Genomic DNA, 8,955 nt, shown 5'->3' on the forward strand with positions numbered 1-8,955 from the left:
GAGGCCATATCATTAGATTTTCTTCTTTTATACCCTTTCTTGCCAGCCACGCTGTGGAGTACTTGGACGCGTGTGATGGAGCATTGTCCTGCATGAAAATCATGTTTTTCTTGAAGGATGCAGACTTCTTCCTGTACCACTGCTTGAAGAAGGTGTCTTCCAGAAACTGGCAGTAGGACTGGGAGTTGAGCTTGACTCCATCCTCAACCCGAAAAGGCCCCACAAGCTCATCTTTGATGATACCAGCCCAAACCAGTACTCCAGCTCCACCTTGCTGGCGTCTGAGTCGGACTGGTGCTCTCTGCCCTTTACCAATCCAGCCACGGGCCCATCCATCTGGCCCATCAAGACTCACTCTCATTTCATCAGTCCATAAAACCTTAGAAAAATCAGTCTTAAGATATTTCTTGGCCCAGTCTTGACGTTTCAGCTTGTGTGTCTTGTTCAGTGGTGGTCGACTTTCTGCCTTTCTTACCTTGGCCATGTCTCTGAGTATTGCACACCTTGTGCTTTTGGGCACTCCAGTGATGTTGCAGCTCTGAAATATGGCCAAACTGGTGGCAAGTGGCATCTTGGCAGCTGCACGCTTGACTTTTCTCAGTTCACCGGCAGTTATTTTGCGCCTTGGTTTTTCCACAAGCTTCTTGCGACCCTGTTGACTATTTTGAATGAAACGCTTGATTGTTCGATGATCACGCTTCAGAAGCTTGGCTATTTTAAGACTGCTGCATCCCTCTGCAATATATCTCACTATTTTTGACTTTTCTGAGCCTGTCAAGTCCTTCTTTTGACCCATTTTGCCAAAGGAAAGGAAGTTGCCTAATAATTATGCACACCTGATATAGGGTGTTGATGTCATTAGACCACACCCCTTCTCATTACAGAGATGCACATCACCTAATATGCTTAATTGGTAGTAGGCTTTCCAGCCTATACACCTTGGAGTAAGACAACATGCATAACGAGGATGATGTGATCAAAATACTCATTTGCCTAATAATTCTGCACTCCCTGTAATCCCTAAAGTTAAAGACAAACGCCATAAAAATTCTTAGGATGCAAGAGCAGCGGCTGAAACAAAGGGAGGCCACAATGATCCATCCGTTCCATTCATAACTATGTACTTCGGAAACCTTAAAACTGATGTGAACTACACACACCCATTTCATAATTATTTAGAGGAATAAGTATTCTCAGTGAGAGCCATATCTCACAAAAAACTGTTAATGTACAAATGTATGCAGTTCAAGCTCTTCCTATCTTGTTTGGAATATAGCCAAATGGAAAGTGAGAAATGCATCAGAAAAACATTAAAGATGCTTTATAAGTGCTTATGATGATTATGCAAACTAGTTCCACTGAGAAAAAAATTGCAAAATTGCAATCTCCTCCTCATCGGAAAGGGATAAATGTACTCTTTCATTGACAGCTTCTCCGAATCATCCAGTGAGACATTAACAGATACACCCACGTTCACAGTCTCCTATCTGATGAGACATTACAATACATTCAGGCCTGTTAAAGGGAAGGCAGTAACATACATTCAAGTTCTGAGCCTCCAGTCTGTGAGGAAAGAAACATTAACAAAGACTATGTACAGTATTCGTCTAGCGAGACTAGCAATAACATGCCATAGAGACAAAAGTGGATTGACCAAGTTCTGAGTGTCTGGCCCAGAAAGGCAGAAGACACACAGATACATTTGCTGAGACATTAAGCTCTGGAGAGCAAACCTTCACTTCTTCAAGGTTCCTTCTTCTGCGTGTTTTAGATTAAGGACCTTCTGCAGCTACTTCTGGGCCCCGTCTGCATGTTCCAGATTTTAGGACCTTTTCTGGTGCTCCAAAGATCTCCGTGTTCAAGGCTGTTGAAACTGATTTCCGGCACCTTTTCTTTCCGGCACCTTTTTTCATCTTCTACTTAACCAGAAGATTGTCTGTGACCAAACAGGAACTGCACTCGAGTGGCTGAAGTCTTACCGCTCAGGTAGGAGAGGTGAGGTGTCATAAGCCCTATTCGGACGGGATTAGATTAACATGGGGACGTGGGGGTAAAGTCATTTTACTTTAGGTCGTCTGTAATATTAATGGCCAATTCGCACGGGATAAGACATCGAAGTAAAACTAGCAGAAGTGGCAGGAGTAACTCGCTTTAAGCACCATGGCTTGACGACCTCCTAGTCGTCATGTGTGTATGACGTTGCTGTTATCACGTGAGCAAACACACAACATGCGCCAGTCTGAACTCCGTTTGAACATTTTGAACAATGTCCGTAATGATTACAGAGATGGCACATTCGGACGGGACTAAAATCACAGAGAACCTCTGGTAATAATTACTTTACCCCCATGTCCCCATGGTAATCTAATCCCGTCCGAATAGGGCTTATGTCGCAACATCTGGGGTGCCTCAGGGCTCAGTGCTTGGACCACTTCTCTTCTCCATCTACATGTCATCTCTAGGATATATCATTTAGAAACATGGATTTTCCTATCACTGCTATGCTGATGAAACTATACCTCTCATTCCAACCAGATGACCCAACTGCTCGGGTCCTACAAAACAACCACTGGCTCTGCACCCCTAAACGTATTACTTCAGCCCTACGTGCCATCCAGAAGCTTGCATTCTGCAAGTGAACGGCGCCATGTGGTGCCATCCCAAAGAGGCACAGAATATCTTTCACTGACCTTTACTATGACTGTCCCGAGCTGGTGGAATGGCCTGACTGTAGCCATTTTCAAGAAACTGTCAAAGACCCATCCATTAATACAAACAGAGGTGGACAAAGTACACAACTTCTTTACTTAAGTAAGGCCGTGTGTCCACCAAAGTGTTTTTAGCCAGCAGAAAACGCTAGGCGCTCTGCTGAAAACACCTCGCTGTGAGCGCTTGAGAGCGTTTTGGCAGGCAGCGTTTTTTTTTTCTTCAGTTGAGACTCTTTGCTTGTTATGATACGGAAAATCCGAGGAAGTCTTATAATTTCACAGGTAGTTTGTTTCTGTATTGATTCTATATAAAACTGCAGATCCAATGTAAAGTATTTGCCCTGGCTTTTGTTATAAATCATTTTGTTGCGTTATTATTGCTTGTTTCCATCTGATGACGACATGCAGAATGTGGCAGTTGGTCTGTGTTGTATTTGTCCCGCCCCTCCTCCACTGTGATTGGACGGCTGAGTAGAGAGTGACAGTGATGAGCGCTGCGTTTTACTCAAAGTTGAACATGCTTCAACTCTCTGCGACCAGTATAAAACTCTGAGAGCTCAGCGCGTGAGCGTGAAATACTCGCTCAGCGCCTCGGTGCGCTCCAGGCGTTCTAAAAACGTGGCGCTCTCATTGAAAACAATTGAAAACGCCAGCCAGCAGCGTGAAAAAAAGCTTTGGTGGACACACGGCCTAAGAGTAAAAGTACTGCTGGTCAAATATTACTCTGTTACAAGTGAAAGTTGTAAAAAAGTACAGAAGTATTTGTTTTTAAAAGTAAAAGTAAATCAAAAGTAAATTTCCTTTTTTATGTCAACACATTATTTTATTATTATTGTATAAATGCACATTATGCCATCATGGTTTAAGCCAGTCAGTGATGCTTCATAAGGCATACTAGCATACGAATAACATAAACTCATTTAAATACTTGTATAAAAGTTACAAAGCTCTTTATAAAGCTGCTGTCACTTTAAGGCCGAATGCACGGATCCAATACACTGATACACATCTGATATTCTCCAACTGTTCACCTTCACTTAAGACATAATCAACTTTGTTTATGTGAACACTCGCCAAAAGGAGCATTTTGACATCCGTTTTCTTCCATTTTGCTATAAACTATAAATCAGTGTTTAATAAATGCTGTGAAATCACTGAACTTCACGAGACTCTACAAGAGTGATTCCTGAAAGGCTTTCTGCAAAAAACCCAAACACCTTTTAAAGAAGAAGTCAGATCCTCTGACTTTCAAAACTGCTACAGAAACGACTTTTAACTTCGAGGACCTTGATAGAAATGTAGTGGAGTAAAAATTACTATATTTGTCTTTCACATGTAGTGAAGTTAAAGTCATACGTTTCCAGAAAAAAAGAATACTCACAGATACAGATACTCAAAAAGTGTACTTAAGTACAGTACTTGAGTAAATTTTCTTAGTTACTGTCCACCTCTGAATACAAACTAGCTTGGTAACATTTGCTCAAAGTTGCCCCATGTATGTTCAAGTCATGTCGTAAAGATCGTATTTACGAGTTAAACACCGCCACGAAGTCGGAAATAGCAGTGAGAAGTTGGGGATTTTCTTTAAGCCCCGATCTGTACAAGTTGGAGAATGTCAGAGAGAAACATGGAAGAATCAATGGTCTGTAGTAAAATATAACGGGTATTTAGCAGTGATGCTGTCGGGCTTTGTCATTTACAACAAAGTTGTAATGTTAGCCTAATGTATAACGATATAGTTTACAGTGGCTTCATAGATTAATGAAAAACTTGCTAAAGATTAAAACTCACCTGATGCGCATTCTTTGTTCTTCATTTTCTATAAGCAGAGTTAACAATATTTTCGTGAAATTCAATAAAAGAAGCTACACCGCCATCTTGCTCCGACCAAAGAGACTTGAACACACATGATGTCCTAAACACGACTTCTCACCTCGTAAATACCATCCCAGGAGGACTTGAACCATAAATCATTTTTTTTTAAACAACAACAACAACAAAACTTGCTATGTGCTGGATTAACTGGGACTAGTCGCCACAACTGCATCTATTGCTCTCCTCATTTGTTAGTTGCTTTGGATAAAAGCATCTGCTAAATTATTTAATGAAAATGTAAACCGATGATGGACCACATTGACTTGCACAGTATTTTCCCCCACCCATATTCTCTGTGTTCAGCAGACAAAAGAAACTCATACAGGTTTGGGACAACTTAAGGGTGAGTAAATGATGACAGAATTTACATTTTTGGATGAACAAAAACCTTTGACGTGACCAAAATTCACAACATTGGTGCCTAAATCCTTACATTCACGGTGACCATTTTAAGCAAGAGTAGTTATAGGGTAAATTGTAATGCTGACAGAAAATAGTATTTAAATAAATAAATAAATAAATAAACTTTGGCGTGTGTTTTGCATTTTGAGCTTTAATGGTCCAGGTCTGGCAGTGATATTTTAGATGGTTCGAAACTCGGCACAAAATAGAAAATAACTCATGTGTATCCTCAAGGGATTCTAACAGCAATCTGAAGAAATTTTATTTTAGAAACCTTATGATTCCTGTTTGTATTCGAAGTGAGCTATATTCTCTGAAAGTTATGACACAAGCCATATTTGAAAAAAGTATATCTTTATTGTTTGACCTTATTATATTATGATATTATGAGGATGCAAAGTCCTTATATTATCGTGTGTTTTCAGGTTTCAGGCCACACCTTATGAGGACATGTCCGCTGTCCTTTTAATTCAAGACGCAAAAATAAACAGGCCAAACAATTTTAATATAAATGTAAACATGCAAAAGGTTTTCTGATGGGAAGGGTGTATGGGGATAGAGGATGGGTTTGTGGAGTATAAACCCATTGTGCCTTTGGAATGTCCCTGTAAGCCAACATGTGTGTGTTAGTTTTGTTTCTCCTGTGCTGGTGCAGCTGAGGGAGCGCGAGAGAACTGCATGTAAGCTCTTATTGCAACAGATCCTTTAATACCCCCTGGATCTTGAGGCTTAATACAGAGTCTGTGGAATTCTGGGGCTTTTAGTGACTCACTAGAAAACGAATAGTTTCTCACAGCTGCTGCCTGTGCTTAATATACACAATATAATATGATATTTTCTGCCCAGTGAGTAGCATTTGCAAAATAACGTTTATATCCACTTCAGTGCAATGCTTACTTCTTATATAGAGAAGTTTGAAATGGAAGCATTAAAGGATTAGGTCACTTTAAAATGAAAATGACCCCATGATTTACTCACCCTCAAACCATTGCTGTATATGACTTTCTTTTTTCCTGATGAATACAGTTATATTGAAAGATGTCCTGGCTAATCCAAGCTTTATAATGGCGGGGTCCATTGAGTTTGAAGCTCATGCACATATACTTACTCCATGCAGCTTCAGGGGGTTAATAAAGGCTTTATGAAGTGAATCGATGGGGTTTTATAAGAAAAATATCCATATTTAAAACTTTATTAAGTAAAATGTCTAGCTTTTTATCCGCCTTCTGTATTCAACATACGGAGAAAGTGTCGCCTCTCACGGTTCAAAACGTTTGCGCTACGTCTGACGTCATACGTCACACCAGTTATGCTTTTTCCGTAATTTTAATATTTTCATGAATATATAAAAAGATATTTGACTTTATAACTTTATAATATGGATATTTTTTGTGCAAAAACCCATTGATTGCTTCGGAAGGCCTGGAGCCGTGTGGAGCACGTTTATGAGGGATGGATTTTTTTTTGTCTTAAAGCTCAATGGACCCGTCACTGCCATTATAAAGCTTGGAAGCATCAGGATATTTATTGATATAACTCTGATTGTGTTCATCAGAAAGAAGAAAGTCATATACACTTACTATAATCAGAGGGTGGTTTTCATTTTAAGGTGAACTATTCCTTTAAATGACTTTTAGGCCCTACCTTCATAAATAAATCTCCATTGTGTGTGGATCCATTTAGAAAAAAAAAAAAAAAAAAGTTCACTCACTCACTCTACAAACATACACTTAGCTGTTTTTCTTTAAAAAACATTAACAACCAAACATTTCAGCCAATTTCGAAGGCTTTGTCGGACAAAAAGGCTTTGTTCCCACACGCGTTTGTCGCTCGAGTAGTCAAAACTGTTGTCCAAGATGGCTGCTGTCTGTAAACACATCATGTTTATAAAGTATCTTCTTATTAAACTGTTTGTACATTTACAAAGTTCTCAATGCTGCGGTCTGCATGTAGGGACCCTCATTATGCTGCCGTGTTAGTGTGAGGCTATTTTGAGCCTTGTTAGTGGTATTAAGTGATTTAATTTCACTATCCCTGTGCCCCATAGACTAGCGTTATAAGCTAATCTGTTTTTAGAGATAAAACTCTTCACATTCGATTTTCATGAAAACGCATCCCAGAGAACGATCTACTCGGTAACCATCTGTTAATTACCCCTAGGGTCATTTCTCACCGGAGTTGTCCTTTAAAGCAGCACTGGGTAACTTTTGCTCTCGGGGTCCCCCTACAGTTGGGAAAAAATAATGTCCTCAACCACTGTCGTAAGATCTGTCATCCTACAGCAGGGGATGCCATCGCGCGTGCATTTGTTGACATGACAGCCCTGATAGCCCTGAGCTAGTGATGCGCGGGTCATCTCATAACCCGCGGACCCCGTATGTCTGTTTAATGGTCGCGGGTGTGGGGCGGGTTGTAAAAATATATACAGTGGTGCAGGGCAGGCCATATAACTTCATAAAAGCGTCCCGTGGGTCGGTGCAGCACTAACAGTTCCCCTGAACACCGCAGGAGGAGTTCACATGCAGGTGTTCTTCTGGCGTCGCGTGTGAAATGTCTTCATCCCAGGTACAGTCAGTGGCATGTTTCAGCATGTCATATGAATATCATTTCATGTTTTGTTTTTTTTAAACGCCAAATAATCACCATGCTCACGTTTACAAGCCAGCGTCATTATAGTAGTCTTTCCAGAATCTACATGATACTTCAGTTCAATGTTTGAGTGGTAGCTCACCGTAACAAGCAGGACAGCATCGGTCGGGCACGCCTCCTTCAGCTCACGCCGACGAGCAAACGCTGGTCACATGTTGATCCTCGTCCTGCCTTTAATCCCATCACTTTTTCGTTTCCTCTTATTGCTTTCCTCCAACAAAACCTTTTCTTTCTTATTTGTCTCTGCTGCTTCGGACATGACTATATTATCCGACGAACAAAGTTGGGCTCGCACGTCCGAATGTAAGGAAGTGTGGGTCTTGGTGGAAGTGACGTATATGCCGTAAAGCAGTCAAATTTTGTAGTTCTTTTTGTTCTCGGGTTACTACCCGAAACCCGAAGTTTAAAAGTACGATTAAAAACGATACAGACCCCATCAGGCTATGGCAGACGTGTCATTCAACCTATTGTAAGTCGATGTATCATCACAAGAGTCTTGAAAATATATTATGAAGGTTGAAAAGTTACCTAGTGCCGCTTTAAGTGGATTGAATACAATCAAATGAAGTTAGGACAAAATGTATAGCAATTGTGTTGCTTTAGCTTATTTTAATTAAGCGGTTTGAAAAAAGCAGTAAAAATGATTTTACTCCATATAACTCTGTACAAATCATAAAAAGTGGTTCCTGACCGGATCATGTACATTTATGTATCAAATGTTGTTAACAAATGAATAGATTAAGTAAGTATATTTTGTGTTTGTGTAAACTCTCTTTTTTAGTGAACAATTCCAAACAAAACATTTCCCAAAGCAAAGAACAATCCATCAATGTTCTATTTATTATTATTATTATTATTATTATTATTATTATTATTATTATTATTATTATTATTATTATTATTATTATTCAATGCTATGAGAACAAGAGGTATTAATTATAATATCACATTGACATTAGCTGCCAGTAAATGAAAGAGAAAAAAATTAAATATAATACAAAAATAAAAATTACATTCAGTCCAAGCCTTTTAAAGCATTATATGTTTTCATCGTTTTTTGTGTTTTTAGTTTGTTCCAAAAGGTTTACATATAATTTAAAGTAATTTACAAAATGTGAAAAACTTGAAAAATCATCAACTGTATAATAAGTTGTTCTTTGCAGATTCCAAATTATCATTCCGAGTATAAAAAAGGACATAAAAGTATCTGAATAAAAGTTTATCTTGAGTAAATGCAGTGAAAAAACGGATGCACAATAGTTACAGGTATATGGGTTATGAAATGTTGAACTTAAATTATGATTTTTTTAAATAATTCTTT

This window comes from Pseudorasbora parva, chromosome 6, assembly GCF_024679245.1.
Source record: "Pseudorasbora parva isolate DD20220531a chromosome 6, ASM2467924v1, whole genome shotgun sequence".
Taxonomy (NCBI): Eukaryota; Metazoa; Chordata; class Actinopteri; order Cypriniformes; family Gobionidae; genus Pseudorasbora; species Pseudorasbora parva.